This window comes from Megalops cyprinoides, chromosome 16, assembly GCF_013368585.1.
Source record: "Megalops cyprinoides isolate fMegCyp1 chromosome 16, fMegCyp1.pri, whole genome shotgun sequence".
NCBI lineage: Eukaryota > Metazoa > Chordata > Actinopteri > Elopiformes > Megalopidae > Megalops > Megalops cyprinoides.
In genome coordinates, this window is record NC_050598.1 from 12,023,897 (window position 1) to 12,046,419 (window position 22,523).

The window sequence follows — 22,523 nt, forward strand, 5'->3', positions numbered from 1 at the left end:
TACACAATGGAAAAATACCTCCTGGACTCAAGGTTTATTTCAGCCTTCAGTTCGGTGGAGTAATGTTTAACCACGCTTTGTATTCCAGGCCCACGTCTTTAGGGAGGTGGAGAAACGTCTTTTTTAAGGAAATGCACACGTCTCTCAGGCCTGCAGCGGTGCTGTTACCTGCCTGCTTCCTGCCCTTCACTGTCCTTCACTCTAGTCCACTTTCTCCTCCGTTTTCCCTTGATGGTGGAATGAACTTTCCACACATCTGATCTGCTGAGTACCTCACTGTGTTCAAGAAACATCTGAAGGCACAGCTCTTTTGCGCTCACCTGAACACCTGACACACTACCACCTAAAGCACTTCCTTATGTCTTAATCTTTGTTTTCCTTAAAAAAATCAAATCTGTGGTTTCACGCACTTGTATCTCTACCAGCTAGCTTGTACTTTGTCTGGCCAACTACTGAAACTTGGTCATGCGGCGCTTCTAATATTGTTGACTCCTTACATGCCTGTTTGCTTGTGTTGTACTTTGCCTCATTTGTAAGTCGCTTTGGACAAAAGCATCTGCCAAATGAATAAATGTAAATGTAGTGCAACAGTGCTGCTGTCCAACTGGAGCAGTGTGATCAGTCTATCACTCCTCGAAGCCAGTGGAAGCAACTCACACACTCATGCAGAGAGGTCACAGCACCTTTAATTACAGCAGAGCTTTCATTAAAGCTGTTTTCGGAGGGAGGTTTGGGCTTCTGCATTCTGCATAAACAGCACTTAGGTCCTGCTCTGCCCTCATGCTGACTCAAGCTCTGTCCTGTTCCTCCCACTCTGGGCGCTGGGTGAACTCACAAACCCCTCTCTGACAATTCCACATTCTTCCTCCTGAAACGCAATGTTCTCCCAGCACTGCCCGACCACAGCCCTTAGCGTGACCCCGTTGCCCGTTTTTGTTGTTATGCATGCGGGTTTCTGTGACCGTGAGATGCTAACTCCCCTGTCCTGCACTCTGCTGAGGCCCCTTCAGACTATCACTGTCATGGAAGCACCTGGAGTCTGCAAGGGCTGGAGAAGCTTGATCTGTGGATGCACTCTGAGCTCTCTCTCTGGGCTATCGGCCCCTCTGTGGGATCTCTCTCTCTCTCTGGACTTTAAGTCTCTTCTTGTCTCGTGGGTCTCTCTTTGTCCATCTACTGCCTTTCACTCTCTCCATCTCTCTCCCTCCCTCTTTCTTTCTACCTCTCTCCCCTGGCTCTTTCCCTCTCTCTCTCTGGGCTCTCTACTTCTCTCTATCCCTCTCTATAACCCTCTCTCTCAGGTCTCTCTCTCCGTACCTCCCTCCACAGGCCTGTGTGGAATTTTTCCAGCTGCCGACCCCCCCCCCCCCCCCCCCGCCCATAGCCGAGCCCACTTCAGTCCTGGCGACAACCCATTTCAACACCCACATCCCTGCACTTCTGAAGGAGAGGTCACCGCTGTGCACCCGCCACCAGCACGTGCAGCGGAGAGAGAGGGGGAAAGAGACAGAGAAAGGGAGAGAGAGAGAGAACAAGCTGAAGAGACGGAGAGAGAGACAGAAGAGTTGGGGGAGTGAGAGACAGAATCAAGTACAGGCTCCATGACCACACCCTAGTGATTTCACAAGACAGCTACAGAAACGGTTGCCCACAGAAAAAGGTATGCATGGTCACTGTGAGACAGGAGGGGGAGACAGAGGGATGTGCTCTGTCCTACATAGCGAAAAATACTCAAAAACAGGGAAACCATATTTCAGAAACCGTATTTCAGTAACTCTCTGCACCAGTGGGCTACATTGACCAAATTCATGTCATACCAATAAATGATACTAAACTGAATTAAGAAAGAGAATGAGGGACACGGAAAAAGAGACAGAGAGAGGCAGGAGAGGACATGGAAGAAAGAGAGAGGGAGAGAAAAAGAAGATATTCTACATTCCAGCCATGTTTTCACACACACGCACGGACTCGTCCTCATGAACTGTTAACGCTGACACACAGGCAATCATGACAATAAAATTACAGCTCTCAAGGGCCCCTCACCACCACCACCACCACCCCCCGCACTCCCTGGAAATGAGCAGATTCATGTTAGTCTTCGGGAGCCGGACACCTGTGTAGACACAGCCAGCCCCGCTTCAGCTGCACCTCAGCCCACGCCTCTTTCACAGAGAGCTGCGGCTCAGGTCCGGTAATGACACACAGCTGCTCGGTGGGAGGGGAACGGAGGACACGGACAAGCTGCCTCACGTTTTTTCTGCCGCTCGGGTGCGGGGAGGACAGCGCGGCGCTTCAGCGAGGCGCTCAGGTGCGCACGCTTCACCCCTATCGTCAGTCACAGGTTTCCGGAGTGCTCCTGAAACCGACGCACACGTGAGAGATCGCCTGACTCACTCGGGCTGAGAGTTGGGCATGTGGTTCCACATCAGAGAGAGCGGTGGTGTATACACTGTGTCACACGCACGTGCGCAGACACACACACACACACACACACGCACACACACACACACGCACACAACTGCTGTACATGCTGGATATCCCATCCTCTGATTTTCTGGAAGATCCCTTGTACACCTTCCACCACTGTAGACTGCTCTTTCCAGGAGTGACTTTAACTGATGTGTCCAACATCCATGCTATCTGAGAGACAGGCTTCAGAGAGCCATACTGACTGAGAACAGCACAGACTCACATCACTATAAATCACACGCATCTACTCATTGGTCAACCTGTTCCTTCATCATTCTGTAGGAATTCAAAGTGACGACAAGTTTGCAGACCACTGTAACTGTGGCTGCACAATCAGTCAGGGCTGGTATTAAGTAACTGTCACTAACATTTCACTAACATCGGAATGAACACGGCCAGTGGTCCGAGTATATACCTCACTAAGGGCATGACAGAGCTACAATGTCTGTGGCTCTGGCCTGTGGAACGGGAGCACCGGTGCACTGGTTAAGGAGCTGGGTATGCAACCTTAAAGAGGCAGCAGGTTTGATTCCCAGAAGGGCTTACTGCCGCACCCTTGCTTCAGTAAATATGCGGCCTTATAAATAGATATGTAAAACAGGCAATTCACCCAGAATTAGGGCATCTGAAAAGCAAATGACTTATGGAGGATGTCTGATTCTGCAAGCAGTCAGTAAATTACACGACCACACTGAGGATGTAAGCACAACACCATTCCATCACCGCTCCCACAAACTAGCCTGCTAGACAGGAGTAGCATGGAGTTTTGTTCTGAAAAAACCTCAGCCTCGCAGGCAAAGTCCAGGCGGTCGCCTCTTTCTGGCCGGACGCCAGCTTCAGTGTGGTGTCACACAGCTCTTGATATGGGTAATGCAATGGAAAAGCAACCGTGCTGTACCGGGATCAGCCGGCTCTGGCTCCAGCTAACACTACCCTGGTTCCGGGTCGGCAGTGATAACAAGGGCAGCAGGCAACCGACACTCAATATAATGGAGAATGTGGGGGCTTTCCCAGCTACGGAGAAGCTTAAAGCAGATTCAAAACACAGCAGAATACAGACAAACAGTGCATTGAGACTAGGCGGGAAGTGTTGCAAAAACACTGATAAACTGCATGACTGCATCGGCTGGAAGAGATAAATATGGTGGCACACGAGGCACGCCTGTCACAACGTCACACCCCAAACAGAAAGGGAGTTTACACAGCTAGCCCTAAACGATAAATCTCTCTCAATACACGCCGGGAAAGCGAAAAGCGATCAGACAGAAAGTCCCGCGCCGAGCCCCTGACTGCGGGTCCGATGGTAATTTCACAAAGCAAACACAGGACGGGCTAATCCCGGTCCCGAAAGAAAGGCGGAGTGAAAGGAGTGTCATTAAAAGCCTTCCTCTGCGCATTGAGGGCCACTGACCCGGGGCGACCGGGGAATTTCAAAGCCCTGGCACCTCAATGCAAGCCTCCCGGGGGCACAGGCGCGGCGGGAGGGGGGGCACAGAGAGGCTCCCCAGGCACAGGGAGGGTCGGCCAATTTATTCCGGCTTTCGGGAGGGAAACCCGGCTCTAAAATTGCAAAAGGGCTGGGGATCCGAGGTTCTTTCAAGAACAGAGAGAAGGAGAAGGGGCGGTCGAATCACGTGACGCGATGAAGCACCTCCGAAGCAGCGCCTGATGTTATTCAGTCGAGTTAGTCGAGCTGCGAAACCGCGAGGCACTCAGAGCCAGAGAAGGGACCACATTCTTTCCCAGTCAGCGTTAAAGGTCAGTTTAAAGTTCTTCAAGAAAACAAAAGCGGCCTTCGCGCCTCGCCCATACACCACGCAGAGAGTAATGCCCGACAGAAATCTAAATTAGCAAAAAGAAAACAGCAACACTGCTTGACATTTTTTTATAGCGCACTTAGCGCGGTAGCCTTGCTTTTTCCCTTGGATTTTTAAAAGCTGAAAGCTTCCCGAAATGCATCTCAAAATGAAAGCAGCAAGGCGTAAGAGTGACAGCACCTCCACGACCTAAAAATCCTTACAAATGTTCTCAGGAAATATACACAGACATCTATAAGCTCACTGTAAGTTCATCCGTTTTTGTTCAATATTTTGCAGAAAGTCAACTGAAAAGAAGCCGTTCTTTGTAGAGAATTTTTGAAAATTCTTATTTATAAATACATCCAAATGTTAGTAAATTGGAGAAAGTAGCAAAAACAACAAACTGTCAAAAATAAGATGAAAGATGGAAAAGATAGAGATGAAAAAATGAAAAAAAAAAATGGAACTGGCTACTTTTCCAAACAAAATCCGTTCTTTTCAAAAATGAATAGAAGGTTCCAGGTTCCAGACATGTAATATATAGTGCACAGCCGACATGAGACAGGAGGAGGGCGGCACTGTCATGCAGCCTGCTAATTAGGAATCGGCAGGTAATGAATAAAGCCAATTTAGCCCCAGGGTAAGAGTGCTACGTGCATGGCTTTTAAACACTAAAGAGCCACTCATTACGGCTACGAGACCTATCTTTCTGCTTGCCGTAAATGCTCACAGCTATTACAAAGAACACACCCCTGGGCTAGCGCGAACAAGATGATGAGGCTCTAATCACTTTATGGATAGTGAACAAAGCCTTCTCCACAAGCATATTGCTGAGTAATTTTGCGGCATATATGTCTCTGTCAATAACGAGCAGGACCTCAGGCACTTCTGAACAGCTATACAGGGTGGGCTTATTATGATTCTAAATCCACCATATTACCAAACAGAGACCCAGTACAATGGAGAACACTACTATTAACACGCTGGTGCCATTCAGCACCGACAGAACTGCATGAACGCACACACAAATACAGACACACTCAAATTCATAAAGGCACACACACACAGATTAACAGATGCAGACACACATTGCACAGTACATACAACGCACAAAAATTCACAAATGTACACACAGCTCAAGGGGGATGTTAGAGGGCACACAATACACAAAATCAACACATACACATAGCACACTATACAGCACAAGCACATAGCACACACAGAACATATATTCCACTCAAACTGGCCCATGCAAGAATATTCATTACTGTCAATGTGTCATTCGGATTTCTGCAATCCCAAGCCTGACATGCCGAGTGCTGACTGAAGGGCTTGTGTTTTACTGTTTGGATGCAGCTCCTTGAATAATAAGAGCCTGCTGTGGCTGTGTGCTTTGTGGGAGATCGTCCCAGCGGAACATACCTGCACTGAAGCAGCACACGGCGCACGACATAATTAGAGGGGGCCTCTTTTTTCCCCCCTTTTTCAGGTTCTGATGCGAAACTATTGATTTTACTTTCTGCTCCGAGGGCCCAATTAAAGAGCAGCCCTCCATTCAGGGGAAGGTGGATCACACACTCCTTTCATCTCCTGTTCTATTACAGGTCTGCGGTCCGCCCACGGTCTCCCCGCTCTGAGGGGAGCAGGCGCTGTCCCGCGACGGCGCGCATTTGCAGCCTCCGTTCAGGAAAAACACCTGCAGTCCTACCTGAGACCACGCAAGGCGCTCAGACCCCGGGGCTGCCGTTCAGGGCGTGGTAATGAGCTGCAAACTCAAGGGCCACGTTTTCTCAGGTGACAGGCTCTATACGCAACAAGCCGAGCCGGACGCAGTGGCGGTCGCCGCGGAGCAAACGACCGATTTACTCAGGCCGGTTACATAAGCCAGGTGATCACTCTCAGGCTCTCTAAAGAAACACCCCATTGTCGAATTTGGCAGAGCACCCATGCGGTACAGTGACACAGTGACTCTGTCCCTGAGAAACAGTTCTTAGTACAGGCCATTAAAACTGATCAGAAAAAGTTGTGCACACTACCTGAAGTAAATCTGGCCCTTAGACTGTGAATGTGCTATGTGTGTGTGTGTCTGTGCGCATTTGTTTACATCAGTGAAAGTGTGCCTGTGTGTGCATGCATGTACATACATATGTGTCTGCTTGTATGTGCCACGCATATGTGAGCAGGCCTGTGATTAGCAGACTTGCTGGTCTCTTCACTGTAGCGGTGTTTGGGGGTGCCCTGAGCTCTAATGACCCTACAGAAGCTACCTGCCTACCCTCATAGCTGCCACCACACCACCCCTCTGACACAGACCCAACCTGTACCACACCGACAGCCCAACAGGGCTCACTGGAGGGTCCCCTCCTCCTCAGTGTGTGGAAACCAAACTCATTTCTTTGCTTTGCTGGGCTTTCTCTCATGTCAAGCAGCTTGCTACTCAACACCCCTGCTCCTGCTTTTCTGTTAGACGACTGTGTAAATACAGGCTTAAAGTGCTGATACAGCAGAGCAGAGGTTTTCAAACGCACAAACAAAACCGAGGGAGGAACAGACTGTTTCTCATCGCCACACCTTAGCAGGACAAATAGGACAAGCACTCAGCAGACAAAAACATCCCCTGTGCAGGGTCCACTGACCACACTTTAATCTCATCTTTTTGCCATACAACCAGCGTGCAAAAAGCCTTCAGCAGGGACTTTTGGAGATTTCAGATGAGAAATGAAAAAAAAAAAAAAATCATACTGATATTTGTCCTTGATCTTAACAGTAATAAGGCTACATTACATTACATTCATTTAGCAGACACTTTAATCTAGAGCGACTTCCAGCACAACAGAACATAAGTGTATCCGTTCAAATAGAAAAAAATATGATTAATTAACAGATGTAAAGGCTGTTCCTGATGCAACTCTAGGATGCTATCAGATACTGGGAGAGCGATGCATCATGAACCCCAAAATGGGAGAAGCTAACATGTTTTCTCAGTGTTCACTGATTTGAACCTCAGTGCTTTGCTATGCACCGCAAAATCTTTTAATTAGTTCAGGAAGTCAGCGACTGACAGTGCGTGGTAGCTTCCATAAAGCCCTCACTTTCCCATGATTATCCTAAAGCTCTGCCAATCAAGAAGCCTGGCCAGCATGACCAGGATGCACATCAGTGCCTTTCAGCCGCAGTGGCCAATCAGGGCCTGACTTCCAGGGCATCAGCCTATGCTCCCAGTCAATGTGAGACTCAGGGGAAGACGCCCGCTGATGCTCGCTCACCAGGCCCACATCCGCTAACAGCCCAGCAATGACTGAGCACTTTTGCGCATCCAGAGGCAAGTGAATCTTCCGTTTTAATCCCGCGCATGCTAAAGCCTGCTAAACCGGCCGCTGAACTGTGCAAGCCCTTTTGCTGAAGAGCCAGGCTATAAAATCCCTCAGATTTACAGATCTGCAAAGAGGTTGAACCCTGGGCACGCACACCCTTCCCCGCTGATGTGGGATTGAGGTCTCACAGATTACAGCCGGTCGCCGCGCGATGCTCGAAAGACCAAAAACCTGCTTAAAACCCACCAAAAAAAGACCAACGGCTCAGATATAATCAAGGGAGCCGTACCAGCGCATGAGGGGCCAGCCGTAAGAGTACCATATAATTAATAAGATGAAGAGCGTATAACACGATCCATTTCCATCTTGGCAGAAGTTCAGGAAATTCTCTAATGTACACTCCAAGCCTGTGCAGCCAGACAAAAAGTAATATGTTAAGTGGCTGAGGCAATAACCCTCCAGAATCAATCTTGCGAAGTGTCTGACTGTAATTTTACCGGCACGCAGTGTAGCGATAGATTACCTCATAGACGGAGATGTCAGTGACACAGCAGAGCGGTAACACCAGTTCAATAAATGCTGTGCATCACTGTCATGCCACTCACTTACCTGTGGCTGGAAGTGCTGCGTCTCTTGTCTTAAAGGACAAAAACACAGCCCGAAAAACAATGTTCGAAACTTTCCCCTTCTGTGAATGGACATCCAATAAGGAGGGAAAAAAAGAGGTTCTTCACACTAGATGTCCAGACTCAAACACCAAAAAAAAACACATCCAGCGGCTCTCCCTGTTTTCTGTTTGCCCTGTTCTCACCTTCAGAGCGCTGGGATCAGCTCTTGCGGTTTCGTCCCACTGCCATATCTGCAGGGCTGGGAGTGAGCGGACCTTGACTTCACAGAAAAAGTGCTTTTTTTTTTGGAGGGGGACAGTACACAATCACATTCCAGACATTTCCGCCTAGGGAATAATTAATATAACCTCCGCAGCGGCGGGAACAGGAACGGGGAGGTGGAGAAAGGCCAGATTGAACGGCACGTGTTGTACCCAGACAGACAGATACAGCACATCAGAAGCACTGCGCAGACCAACTGAACTAAAAGCTGAACATCTGTGCTGGAGAAATGAAGACGTAATGGAGATATTGTACAGATCGAACAAAGGACCTCATCACATTCAATAGCAAGAGTTTGAGGTTGGTAAGCACTACCATAATGAGGTCTTTACGATAAAAATCAAAGGTAGGTCAGAAGGAAGAACAAAGTGCGCAGCCTTACTGATCTTAATGAAACAGGCAATGACTGCCATGAAAGGCCCATTGTTACTGGTGCGGTTCACACAAGAGTCAGCGTTCTGTGATTACACTGATCCACATCTACGCTGTGTTTAGATAAACACACCTCTGTAACAGGCCAACCGCCACGGCCAGAGACAGGTATCAGCGAAATCAAAGCGGGCTGAAACTCTTGATATTCCTCTCCGGTGACTTTTTCAAGCAACCGTTTCGCCTCCGCGAAGTGGGTTTCTACCAGCTCGGCAGTTTTCAGCCTTCAGTGGCAACACGGGCTTATCTCTGAGGTTCCGAAGCACCCCGCGTGAGAACGCACTTTTTCAGTTTTTCCACGGCTACCTACGACCCCGCTAAGCACAGAAGAACAACAGGGTTGCGCAAGAACTGCGGTAAACAACAAAAGATTGTACTTACCCATGCGACTCCATTGTCATATAACCTCATACGCTTTCACAAATTCCTCCGCCTGCCTAATTCTACCTGTCACTTCAGACCCCTTAATGTTTATGAGTGAAAGCAGGTTTCAAGGCATTCACTTCCTCAATGTCAGATTCACTCTCGGGTACAGGTTAACATGTAAAAAAAGGTGGACGGGCCAGATTTTTCTGGAATTAAACTTCCTTATGTTCTTATGCCCTAACTACCAGTTAGTTATTTTTCTTTCGTCAAAAGGGACACCTTACATAAGGAAAGCTGAAAACATGGGGGTTGCACAGTGGTAAGGAGCAGGGCTTGTAACTGGAAGGTTGCTGGTTTGATTCCCCGCTAGGGCACTGCTGTTGTACCCTTGGGCAAGGCACGTAACCCACAACTGCCTCAGTAAATATCCAGCTGTATAAATGGATAACAGGAAAAAAACTGTAACCTATGTAAATCGCTCTGGATAAGAGTGTCTGCTGAATCCCAATAATGTAATGCAACAAGTCATGCAGTTTAAAGTTTAGTTTTGTGTCTTGAAGAAGGCTATTATGACAATTACACAGAAAATGCCAACGGTTCTGTTTTTCCCCAGCACATCACAGGCATGACACGGTGCCAGGCCTGAAATTTGAGAGCTACTGACAAAGTGTATGAGTGCTCACATTTACCATACTACATGCAAATGTGTAGCGCTACCAAGGAAACTCATTCCCTGCCTCTCATAAACAGTGACATTGCAATTGATGGTTGAATGAGTGTCCTTTGGTTGGCTGTGAAATTTTTGCTGAAAAAGTCAAGTCTTCATCATTCTGAAATGCAAACAGCTAGAGAATGATGAAATATACATTTTCCAGAAGCATGAGTGCAAGTGTTAATTTCATTCCTTTTTCACTATTTCCATCTCATAAACTGATATATCTTCATTCAGGGTAATCACACATCCACTTCAAAAGTTTAAAGCAGGGTTCATCTTCAGATATTACTACTGATGTTTGATATTGTTTCTGTAAAGTTAATTATGAAAAGAAACGATGGTGAAGTTATTGCGGTTGTTAATATTACTGTTATTATTATTGGGAAAAGAGAAGCTTCCTGTTACTTCATGTTTCTATTGGCCTTCCCATTTCCCTATTTCAAGTAATCATTGCCACTGAAAATAAAAAAAAAAATCCTTTACAAAAGCAAGCTTTTAAATTTTACCCTGACGTTAGGCTCAAGAGACCCATTTTGTATTACAGCTTTTTCTAAGTAATACAGAGTAACAATAAACAAAAGTGCAACCAAGCTTCCGACCGCAAGAATAAACTCAACTGATCACATTTTTGGGGGGACTTTTGAATAGTTACCATAGTTACCATTGATATTTTTGGTCACATCTAGAAGGAATTGCACAAAATATTAAAATGAATAATTACAACTTAAGCAGAACAGATCTCAGATTACTAACACTATTCTGATAATGCTACGCTAATTTGCTGGAACTCAGAAACAGTTATGAATCAGCCAAAGGTAGCAACACACAGCTCATTGTTTTAAAAAGATAACCAAATTACTGAGAAGCAAACACCATCAAAACCGTCCACTACAGTAATTTCATTACAGTGGAGAAAGCAGGGGGGAGATATTTCTTTTCCACAAAAACAAAACCAATTTTGCAATGACTTTGCTTCAATGTATGTATTTGAGGATGTATTCCATAGGAACAACAACAACAATACTACTCTAGCACTACTACTAATAATAATAGTGTGTTAAGTCCTAAAGCAAATAAACATTTACCATGGCCATGTCAACCACACTGTCACCCACATTAAAGACTTCCCTCCAAATCCTGATGATCTCAATGTCATTCAAAATGAAGTTAAAGCTCCTCCAGGAGGTGATTCACCAAATCACACGCCTCCAAATGAAATCAGCCATGACTTTGTAACTTCAGTGACTCTACTGCCTTAGGTCACTCGCTTCAGCGCAACACTCCAGCATGCTTCCCCCAGATGATAAAACGCACTGAGCAAGGTGTTTCGCCCTGATCTGAGGCGCGGTGCGGGAGCGCGTGGCGGAGCCCTGAAGCCTTCCCGCTGCAGCGGAGGCGTGCTCAGGGTTTTCACCGGTCCGAGGCGGCTGCCAAATCTCTAAGCGGACCACGGGTGCAGGGGTGAATCTGGCAACACGCCACTCTTTTTAATTCTGGGCACAGAGCGAGGCGATTTACAGGATCCGCTCACCTCGTAATGGGACGACTCACCCCACGGCACCCCAGGAAAACACGCTCACGGGGCGCTTTTTAATGCCCTGTGTTTATTGCCTATTTTCCACACAATGCACTTGTCACCATTAACACTGACTGGAGGAGGAGGCAGAGCTGTGGGCCCTAACCAGCTGGCTGTCAACCCCCACCCCCCCCCCTCAGAAGCGGACAGGCTCCCCATGACCCACAGGGCCGCTCTTCTCTTTGGAGAAGCCGACCCGAACCGAAATACACTCTCTCTCTGCCCCCATGCCACAACAGCACCACTCACACGCTGCAGTCCCTCTCTCAGAACACTAAACACCACTAAACACCTCCTACGTTTCCTAAATAACCCCCACAAAAATCACCAGCAAAAACAGCGGGCCTCTCACTCGACAAAGTCTTACATCTCGCGCCTTCGAGTTTCTCGTTTCTGCCTCTACCTATCTGACTGCTTTCCCGTTCGACGCAGAGCGGAACGCGTATCTGCCCGGGTCGGGCAGAGCGAGAGAGAGAGAGAGAGAGGCAGGCTGTTGGAAGAGGAGAGCGCTGGCTGAGAGAGGCACTTACAGGTGGGGTGAATCCTTTCTCGCGGTGCTGAAAGAGTCGCTACTGTGATGGGGCCCCCCGCATGCGCACGCACACGCTCCTCTGTCACTGCCAGCTCTTTGGTGTGCTGTCGCTTTCCCCTTGCGCGGGTCTTTTTTTTTTTCTACCATCTGCAAAAAATCCCAGACATCTCGTTATCGTGCCCTGGCCACCCTATCAGCTCCCATCAGAGGAGAGGAATTCCAAATGAGGAGCGTGTCTGCCCAACTGCCAACAGCGAACAATAGTGTCCTGTTCAGGGGAGAGAGAGAGAGAGAGAGACAGAGGGCGGGAGGGAGGAGAAGAAGTGAAACGCAGGGCAGAGCAACTGCAGGCAACCGAACACAAACAAACCCACGAGCGCGTCCAGAGTAGCGCACTGCTGCGCCAAAGACCAAAACCGCATATTTGCATGCGCATTTCCTGGAGGGTGGCGGCACGGCAGGGCATTGTTAAACGCGGCTTCTCGGTTAGCCTGACACCAGCTCGTGGTCGCACGTGAGCCTGGTGTCGGCGTTATTGATTTCGATTGCAAACGAGCCACGCTGGCCCGTATCAGAAGTACAATCTGAATGCCACGTCCATTTCTGTCCCTGCAAAGGTCAGTCTGGTGGGTGGGCGGGTCACAGTCTTAATCATTCTTTAGGAGCATGCGGTTTGGCAGTGTATCTTTCCAACACTATAACAGACTGGGAAAGATGTGAGTGAACAATGTACCATTTGTTGTACCACTTATTTATCATTCTGTTTGTTTATCAACTTTAAGCAATGCTTAAAATATCTTCACTATTGGACAGATAAATTCAGGCTGGAGTCATTATTTAATATAAATAATGAAGGCAAATGGTAATGGTCTTAATGTACATTATCTCAATCTGCCAATAGTTTTTAAAAAAAATAAGAATACCACTCCAAGAACAAGTAAATAATGGTCCCAGCTGTTGTAATTTTCATATAAAATCATTTCAGCAGACTGTATTTGCACGCAGACAAACACAAATATAAATATAAATACAAAAGCACCTGTGGCAGATTTCTAAATGAGAAAAATATACATTATACACATATATATAAAACCATATGCATTCCTGCTCCATTTTTCATTAAAAAGGTCTAAACCATTATAACAGACTGCAGAATCACGTGAAGCCCTGTAACAGATATGTAATGAAATGATAATGCAAACATGATGCATGTCTTTTATTAAAGGCCAGTTCATCACTACATGTCCTGATTTGTCCCTATTAGTAAGGGATGCAAACAAACTTCTGATCCGGACCATCCACAGTCCAAACATGGAGCCCGCTCCAGAGGGTAAGAGGCAGTCATTTCACAACTCTGGCTGCTTGTTTGCCAGTCCCTCCAATCACAACCAGGGAAAAACCACAACGACACAGTGCCACTGCTATTTCATAGCCTGCTACCTATCTCAGCTACTGGGCACCCAGTGACATATAGAGAATTTTGCTAGATATATATATACATATAGAGAGACAGAACAACAGGCATTTAGGCAGGTGTGTGTATGTGTGTGTGTGTGTTTCGAGACTGGTGTTTCTGGTGGCGTGTGTGAAGCAGTACTTTTTGTGCGAGCACGGCACCATTGAACCTGCCCGACTGCTCAGCCCCAGCCATGAAAAGCAGCAGTCTTTGGGGACAAGGGCGGTTCTCCGGGGGCCCCAGAGTCTCCGGTTACCCCCCCGCCGAGCAGCTTCCTCAAACACAGGGCTTTTCAGGACTCACCGCCGGACCGGTTTCCCAGGTTCTGTCAACAAAGCCAGGGTACGATGCGTGGAGAGCAGCCAGCACCGGAGCACTGCACGCTATCGCAAACCTGCTCAAAGCGGGACGCAATCGCAGCAGTTCTGCCTTTACCCTCTACAGCCTATTGCACTGCAATGGAAGCTGCGCGCTAGCCATCGGGCATAGAGGGAACGAGAAGCAGACGACAGGATGTGCGTAGCAAACACAAAGTATTCCTGCCTCTCCAAACCTCCAGACACAAAGGCTTAGTCTCACTCTTACTTTCTTATTATATTACATAACCCTGGCAGGAGACGCTCAAATCCCAGAGCTGAATAAAAGAGAGGCTTACTTTTCCGTTAAGCTGTGAAGAAGTCAATAGCCTCCCCCCATGTGACTGGGGCCACAGATTTCAGTACCAGGGGATGATATCCTAACCTCTGGTGCCGGCCCCCAACTGCCACGGAGGGGACCGCACTGTGGTACCCACGGTCGGCCAGTGGTCAGCCCGCTGTTACTGACCAAGCTCACCAACATGGACCGCCACTGCTGTGCCAACACAGCTCAACATCAAAGGGGGACCAGTGAAGGCAGCCATGCATTTTTCCCGCCATGGGATATTTATGACGCTGCAGCCAACACGTCCAGAAACGCCTGAACCTTGCGGTCCGACCTGACGGTACGCCTGATGGCCGACTCCAGGAATGCAGGTCTGCATTGTCTCCACGGACCATTAGGCAACACGTATCAGGTAGCCTGGATTCTGCCTTTTCCAGCGCGGCCAGTGACCCCGCCTGCCCCCTGCCCTTAATGATTTACTGCCATTTCCTATCCTTTCGTATCGCTCCCCATTCTAAAAACATGTAGAGTCACAGTCCGGAGGTGAAACTATGACTACTGAAGCGCGTCACAATCCGCACACTCCAGCTGCTGGATCGGCGGGAAGCGACCCGTGACTCAGCGGCCGCGGCGATCGTCGTCAGCTCGCTCGGGAGGAGCAGAGGCGCGCTCCCCGCTCCCCGAGGGCGTTCTCCGTCACCGCCAAATTCTCCAAATTCTCTCTCTCCCGTCCCAGCTGGCAGGCGGGAGCGGTTCCCGGACGGGGGGCGAGGGGGGGGTAATGGCGGGGAATGCGGAGAGCGGCGAGTCTCTGCCTGCCGGGAGAACTGCGCAGCACTCCGCTCCGTTCACTCGCAATTGCTTCACTTCCCTGCCGGCCCGAGCGCTTCCACGGAACGGCAACTGAGCCCTTCACGGGAGGCTGCAAGCGGAACGATGCGGCAAAACACCCGTATTTACGGAAACCAAACCCACAATCGCTGGCTCTGACGTGGGCCGGTGGCGTGCCTTTGGCCTCAGGACAAATCTTCCTGATGCACTCCTGCGAACTCCGTTTGTGCAAGCTGCTTCGTCTTTTTTAAACTACACATTTTTTTGTCATAACAGTATGTGTGCCCTTGGGCTCTCTGCAACATCGCGCTTCCAGAACAGACAACCCAACTGTGATAAAGACTTGACACACGTAAGCAGACATGCTTGTCAAAGGGGTGGATGTATGTGCTGTACAGAGCCATTTTTAGCAAGGGGGACAGGGTGCGGTCTATATCCCTGTTAGTATCCTGTGAGAAAGATGTAAATTTACCATGAAGATCAGAGGGGTAAAGCACTTCCTTCAAATGAAAGCAGCCCTCCCAACATTTCTACTTTGTGTTATATATTTGTTTAGCCCACATCCAGAGTGATGTACCCAGCTTAAATTTTTACATACGGCTGAATATTTACTAAAACAATTCCGTTCAATTCAGTGGCTCAGTCCTTCGGTGGCTGTGGGCTTGTTAACCACAGTTTTGATCAAACGTGATTTTTTTTTTTTACACAGCATACAGCTTCACCTCCAGTGGTCTCCCGCAGTGGTCTGTCACATGTCCGCCGTCTGCCTCCACGTACCGCTCCGTGACAGCAAGCAGCTGTCTTGAGGGAAAAACGCACGCCGGCACGTGAGGCGAAACGCCGGCGATAAAAAAGGGGTGAACCGAGGACTGAGCCGCAGAGCCGCTGGCAGCACAAGGGCTGTTGGGAAAGCGAAGAGCGGATTAACGCGAACTCGAACGCGTTTGAAATGTCGAAACGTCTGAAAAAAAAAAATGTTTTGATTCGGTTATGTTTTCGCTCACTTCAGCCCCTGCGAGTGGGCGGAGGGCTCGCAGGCTACAGAGAGCAGCGCTGCTCGGGGGCAGCCTCCAAATGTGTCACACGCACGCATGGCCAGCGTTATCATCATGCTGCCATCTGTTGTTGCTGTTTACTAGTTTGTTAGCGCTGCTGGTCGATGAAGCTATGTCCACTATCGTGTCTACAGCATGTGACAATTGCTGCTCCTTCTATAAGTAGATTTCAGTTCTTCTTTACACTTGCATTGTTTTTCTTCTGATGAGTAGCTGTAGGCATTTGGTACATAGGCATGTCTACATGGTAACATCCTCTCCAGGAGAGACACTAATTATCCAGGAAGTGTGGGGTAAATCTCACTTCTAATCAGCCAATGTGACTATGTTGGCATTAATGTGACATCTAGTACCAGAGTCCACGGGTCCTGCCGAATTGCTTATAACTCCTCTTGATAAGGCAGCACCCCCCTCTCTCCGATGCCCCCCGCGATCACTACATTACATTATATACGTGTCATCCATTTATACAGCTGTATATTTACTGAGGCAATTCCAGGTTAAGGGAAGTGAACCGGCAACTTTTCAGCTAAGTGCCCTGATCTATGCCACTATGCTACACTGATGCACTGCAGTACTGCACTCCTCTCACTGACAGCACACCCTGATCACTACTGCACGCCTCTCTCTGACAAAGTGTCCTGGTCAGTACTGCACCCCTCTCTGACAGCATGCCCTGGTCACAGCTGCACCCCTCTCTCTGACAGCAGGCCCTGGGCGGAGGACTGCCAAATCAATCCAGGCTGGCTTCATGAAAGGTGTAAAACAAACGAATAACTCTGCATAAAGCTGCAAGTGGAGATGAAAGGAGATTATGGCCACCCATGGGCTACAGCAGAGAAACTGAGCTCACAGCAGGGATCCAGCTGAGCACACGCATTAACACAGCTCCACAGTCTCCAGCAGAATGCTGAGCACCACCCCCACCCCCTGCCCTGAGGACAGGGAGAGAGAGACAGGGGGAGTCTGTCTCACTTTACAGCCCCCAGGGAGCTTCCCTTTCACAGCCTGGTTTCACTTTCACTGCTCTCATCCCATCACAGAGATGCTGTCATACACACACATGCTAGCATGCATGCACACCTGCACACATTAATACACACACACACACAGAAACATACATACACGCTAACCCACACATGCACACATATGCATACCACTCACACACATGCTAACATGCATGCATACAGAGACAGAGACACACACACACACGCACACACACGCACACGCACACGCACACATCACGGTTGTGAGTTATGTGGTTTTTACTTGTGTGGTCTGGCTTAACTAGACAATGACAAAATGTGCAAAAGCTAATTACAACATCCCATTTTAAACTTCTGTTCCCTCCACACAACACCTGACCCCTGGGAAGAAGAGGCAGTTTCACAGTTTACTTAAGAGCTGCATACCTTAGGGAACTATCATCCTTAATAAATCACTTAATGACAGGGTTTCAGGGCACAGTCAGCAAGCTTCATCACACTAATAATTCTCACATCACTGTGCCAAGGATTTTCTGTAGGAAGGGTATTGGAACCCCCTAAGACAGACAATGAGATCACACTTTACACCCGGCCCCTCCACACCCATACGCAAATTCCTTTCAGTATCACACAGCTCAGAGAGCAGGGATTTAAACAGGTTTATCTTTGTGTGAGAGTGAGACTGAGTCAGTGTGTGAGACTAAGCGAGTGATTGAATTATTGATTGGTTATTGATATAATTGATTAGCCTACAAGCAAAGCTGCCCCATGCCAACATAAACGCTTGTGTACAATACTGTTAACAGCTTTGTGCTAAGCTAATAATGCTGTATATTTTCTCTAGCATTATCTGTGCATGGTTATTTTGATTAATGGTCGGGAACCAACAACGGCAGAACAAATTGGTTTCATTCCCCCTGGGACAGGGGTGAGTAGATTGGCCAGGGTTAGCTCATATGAACACTGGAACCTTGAGATTCACTTTGACACCTGCAAGCACTTAAAGCACCATTCATAATATTGGGGAGATGCACCTAATCTCTACTCAGCATCTGCCTCCAGGTGTACTCTGGGACTTGTAGTGTGAAAAGCAGTGGCACTGGCACACCTGTGAATGAAGGAACTGGACGCACCTTGCCTTTTGCTCCTGCTTGGGTGGGTTGCAGTGGTGGAGCAAGGTACATGTTGAACTGGTATTTGTGAGTAGTTGGGTAGAAAAGGAAAATGTAAAAAAAAAAAATCACTGGAATACATGAAAAGCTGCAGACTGTGACCCCTGGCCTCCTGGAGACATCACTAAACCCTGACTCACACTGTGCTTCCACGCTTTCTAGAAGGCCGCAGTGGTTTTGGTAGTAGTAGAGTAGTAACGTGCCCTGAGAACAAATACAGCTGTGATCATTGGCCCTGTCAAGTTGGAGGCAGGTCACTCCGGCCCGCTCCCTCTCTGACCCTCTCCAATCAGCCGCAGATCACTCCGGCCCACTGATTGGTGCTTGGGAGTCAGCGGCTAGTGTGACCCGCTCTCCGCTCTGAGCGGGTCGGATCGTGTTCCCTCCCCGTCCCCTCAAAAGCGGCAGCGTCGATACTGTGATAAAGAGAGGGCCGGCGCATCACAGAATCTTGTTCCCAACAGTACTATTTTGGTAATTTGAGAAGGCAGCCACTTGGGCTATATAAAGCAACAATGACACACTGTAACAGTGTGAGAGTTTGACTCACACCCTCTTGTACCGCAATGCAACAGTCCTTGAGATTAAAGCCGCACAAAGTTTCAGCAGCAGCCCCAAATGCCTATGTGCATTAACCTAGATTACTAACTAAATATACCCATCTTGTGTTCACTGCAAAACAGATGATTATATCTGGTGCTCACAGCTGCATTCAGTGTGGGGTCCTGAACATCAGTACAGTGAACGGTGATGGTGCACACTCACTGCAATGGTGCACCAATTGCAGTTTCGGGAAAAACAGTGGCAGCCCATGCACCTGCTGTCTGAACCTGTTCCAGGGGGTTACTCTGCCATGTTATCCTGGGGCTGGACTTTCCACTCAATTTGAAATGCTTCCAGCCCTAAACAATGTTTACCATCAGGAAAGGCTCTTTGGTTTTTCCAGGAACAATGGCTGACAGACTATTCCTGCCTGTCCCTAGGGCATGTGGCATTTATGCAGACAAAGGCTGCAGTGCAAGACTGCCCCTCCCTTCCACACACGCAGACCCCCCCCCACCACCCTGACCCCAGCTGAAGGGCCAGCACTCTGCCTGAAGACATCCATTGTTCTTCCAAGGATCTCCCACAATCCCCTGCTTCAGGCAGAAGCAGGGTACAGCATAAGGGGCTGATTGTGGATGGCAGACAGACAGACCGACCAGTTTCCTGAGGACAGAAGAAGGCTCCTGCCCCCTCCCCACTGCTGCAATGACGGAGATGGCCAACCATGTCTCCCCAACCAAAATTCATCTGTCAAAACTCATTTCTGACAGCCACGCTTGTGGAATTGTGCTTCCACGCCAGAATCGCACAGTTCACCCATTTCTATTCCATAGCTTGGTCCGCTTAGCTAATGAACACATTCCCACCCTGGTAGGGTTGACATGACCATGAAACAACACATTTCTCCTCCATAACCTGCTTCAGGTGTGTGACCTACAGCAGGAGAGACGGGAACGTGACCATGCTGTCAATAAGCCTTTTTCGGGAAACCTTTCCAGTTTCCCCCCACTCAACACAGCCCTCTGTATAGCACAAAGAGAAGTCTATAAATAAATATGACCAAACCACTGGCTCTGACTGATTCAGAGACGCAAACACAGCCATTACAAAAGTGTCCTATAGGCCGGGGCTCAACAGACGCCCGGGCGAAATTACACTGGCGTCCCGCTGCCAAAGGATTAAGGGAAAGGCTTCTCGGATCGGAAATATAAGGCACATTATCTGTCCACCTATAAATACTCTCCGATCTAAATCTGTGTACAAAAGTCAGTAATATTAATGACAACCACTTTCCCGGTTTTAAACGTTTTTTTTTTTTCCAAGCAGGAAGTTGCGCATTCAGAGTATAAGGTTTTATTCATACTTTCTAACAGACCCATTGAACCCCCCATGCATGTCCTATTAATAATTCTGTTTTCACCCTGCTAAGAGCACCAATGGGGCAGCCCAGGTTCAGCAAGGAGGGCGACTCCCCCCTCTCCCCTCCCCTCCCCGCGCTAGACAGAGGAGGGGCGGCCCACCGTGGCCCTCCTAAATCACCCCATTAACGCGGCGTGTTGGTGTTTTGATTCGCGGCGCTAATGGGGCAGAGGTGGGGTGAGGTGGAGGGGTGGGGGGGGCTACTCCAGACCCTCTGTGACAGCAGCAGCTGTTGGCGAGCACAGCTCTGTTGATTTTGAGCCTCCGTGCACACTGACATTCATCGCACCAATTAACCTCTCTGCCAGCCCCCAGCCTGTCCCGACGGAAAAGTAGGGGGGGGGGGGGGGTCCCGTGGAGCAGCTGCTGAGGCCGGTTCCTCAGCCTGTCCCAAAGCCCCAGAGTCCTAAAAGCTGTGGACAACAAGGGCAGGGCGCGGCCCGGCCACAGACTCCGATGAGGAGGGATTCGGCTGACATCCATTTACTAACACCCCATGCTTTGGGTTGCATTGCTACACTTCAAAAATCCAAAACTGCCTCACTCCCACGGGTAACCATAACCTTCCCACATCATTAAGAAGTTTGCCGCAACAGTCCGGAGGCAAGCCGTCTCACTGCAATGAATGCCAGGCTGCGATGCTTACTGCGGCATTGCACTGATATTTTCACTGAACTGGGGCAGGACTATACAGCGCTTTCACATCCTCTGCTTCTGACACAATCACACACCCCTGCGCTTAACCTCAGTGACAGGGGCAGCTCGTCTGCAAAACCATCACAAACAGTGGGCCGAACAGCTGATAATGTACAAGGAGAGTGAAAATATAGCCTGCAGTACATTTGGGAATTGCATTTTACCATATTTGACATATCCCCCATCATGATCAATAATGACAATGAAACCATGCTTTCTTTCCAGCCAAAATGCCAATATATCCCTGAATGACATATTCATTACACTACATTACATTATTGTCATTTAGCAGCTGCTGTTATCCAGAGCAACTTACATAGGTTACAATTTTATCCATTTATATAGCTGGATATTTTACTGAGGTAATTGTAGATTAGGTACCTTGCCCAAGGGTACAACAGCAGTGCCCTACTGGGTAATTGAACCAGCAATCTTTCAGTTAGGAGCCCTGCTCCTTGCCACTACACCACACTGCTGCCCCTCATAATGTGTCATGCTTTGGACACAGGGCAAAGCCTCTTCATTGACTGGTGCAGGGACTTTTAACTGCTCAGCCTCAATGCATCAAGCCGTTAATGACAAAACAGACCTTCTCCTCTTTGTAAAAACAGAGAAAGGGGTGTGAAACCCGGCAGTGGGTGAGTGACCCGGTGGGGACACCCCGATTAACCCGGAGCGGTCAGGAGACTTTCCCCTTCAGAGCTCCGCGGGGTGCCAGCCTCCCGGGCGATTAGAGCGTGCTTTAGCTCCTCTCTCTGGGGGAAAGCCCCTTTAGCGATCAGAATCTTAACCGGGGACTTCACCCGGGTCGGCCATCTGCCGTTCCTCAGACACGCACGGCCACGCTGGTCTCAGATCAGGGCAGGAAAGCCGCAGGGTTTTAATCCTGGGCTATTCTTAGTGACCGTGGAAGTTCCGCTCTGACAGAGCTGACCCAGGGCTCCATTGAGCTGATAAATGGGGGTGTGGGGATCGGCACTGCGGTCCTTTGGTCTGTCAGTCGACCAGGCGGTTGGTTCAGCTTAGCAAGGGATGGATCACACCTGCTGTGGCACCCGCGCTGCAGGGCACCTTCTCACTACAACAGGTGGAGAATGGCTTTGTTTTTTATGTGCACCACACATAAGGATGAACAGGGCAAACAGGCAGGCTCAGGCAGGCATAGAAAGCCTCCCTGTCAGTGACATCACACCCAAGGACTGCATATGCACTGTGCAGTATCAGGAAGAGGCAGGACAGGGAGGTTCCCCATCTGCGTGAGACAGGACAGGGGCGAGGACGGGGGCGCTCTGATTGAGCACTGCTATGTGACTGACACCTAGCAGTCCCTACATTCGAGTCACAGATTCTCTCACGGCTCCTATCCAAATTCTGCCAAGAGGCAATTAGCTTTAAAATACCTGCAATTTTTGTTGCATTGTTTGCCAGAATCACGTAAGGTAAAGTGATCTCAGGGCAGGTCTGTGAACTGCTCCATGAGCAGTGGTGGAATTTTAGGCGGAAACTGAAAAGCGTTACAGCCAAGGTCAAACCAAGCTGGGCGATTTCATAGCAGCGACAAAAAGCTTCAGGCTTCAGAGGCTCAGAAATCCACATGCAGACTATTAGTGGTCCTAGCAGTAACAAACAC

General features: G+C 48.8%; 1 protein-coding gene across 3 annotated transcripts in view; it reads right to left on the reverse strand.

The window, feature by feature from the left end:
* n4bp3 (NEDD4 binding protein 3) overlaps window positions 1–22,523 on the reverse strand; it is a 41,460-nt gene that overhangs the window by 13,464 nt on the left and 5,473 nt on the right. The window contains exon 1 of one of the 3 annotated variants that reach the window (XM_036547855.1): window positions 12,089–12,354. The exons of 1 other annotated variant lie outside the window; for it this stretch is intronic. The gene's annotated coding sequence lies outside the window, so the exon portion shown is untranslated. Of the gene's footprint in view, window positions 1–9,282; window positions 9,409–12,088; window positions 12,355–22,523 lie in introns of those variants that run through there. One more of the 3 variants, XM_036547858.1, reaches the window with a different exon arrangement.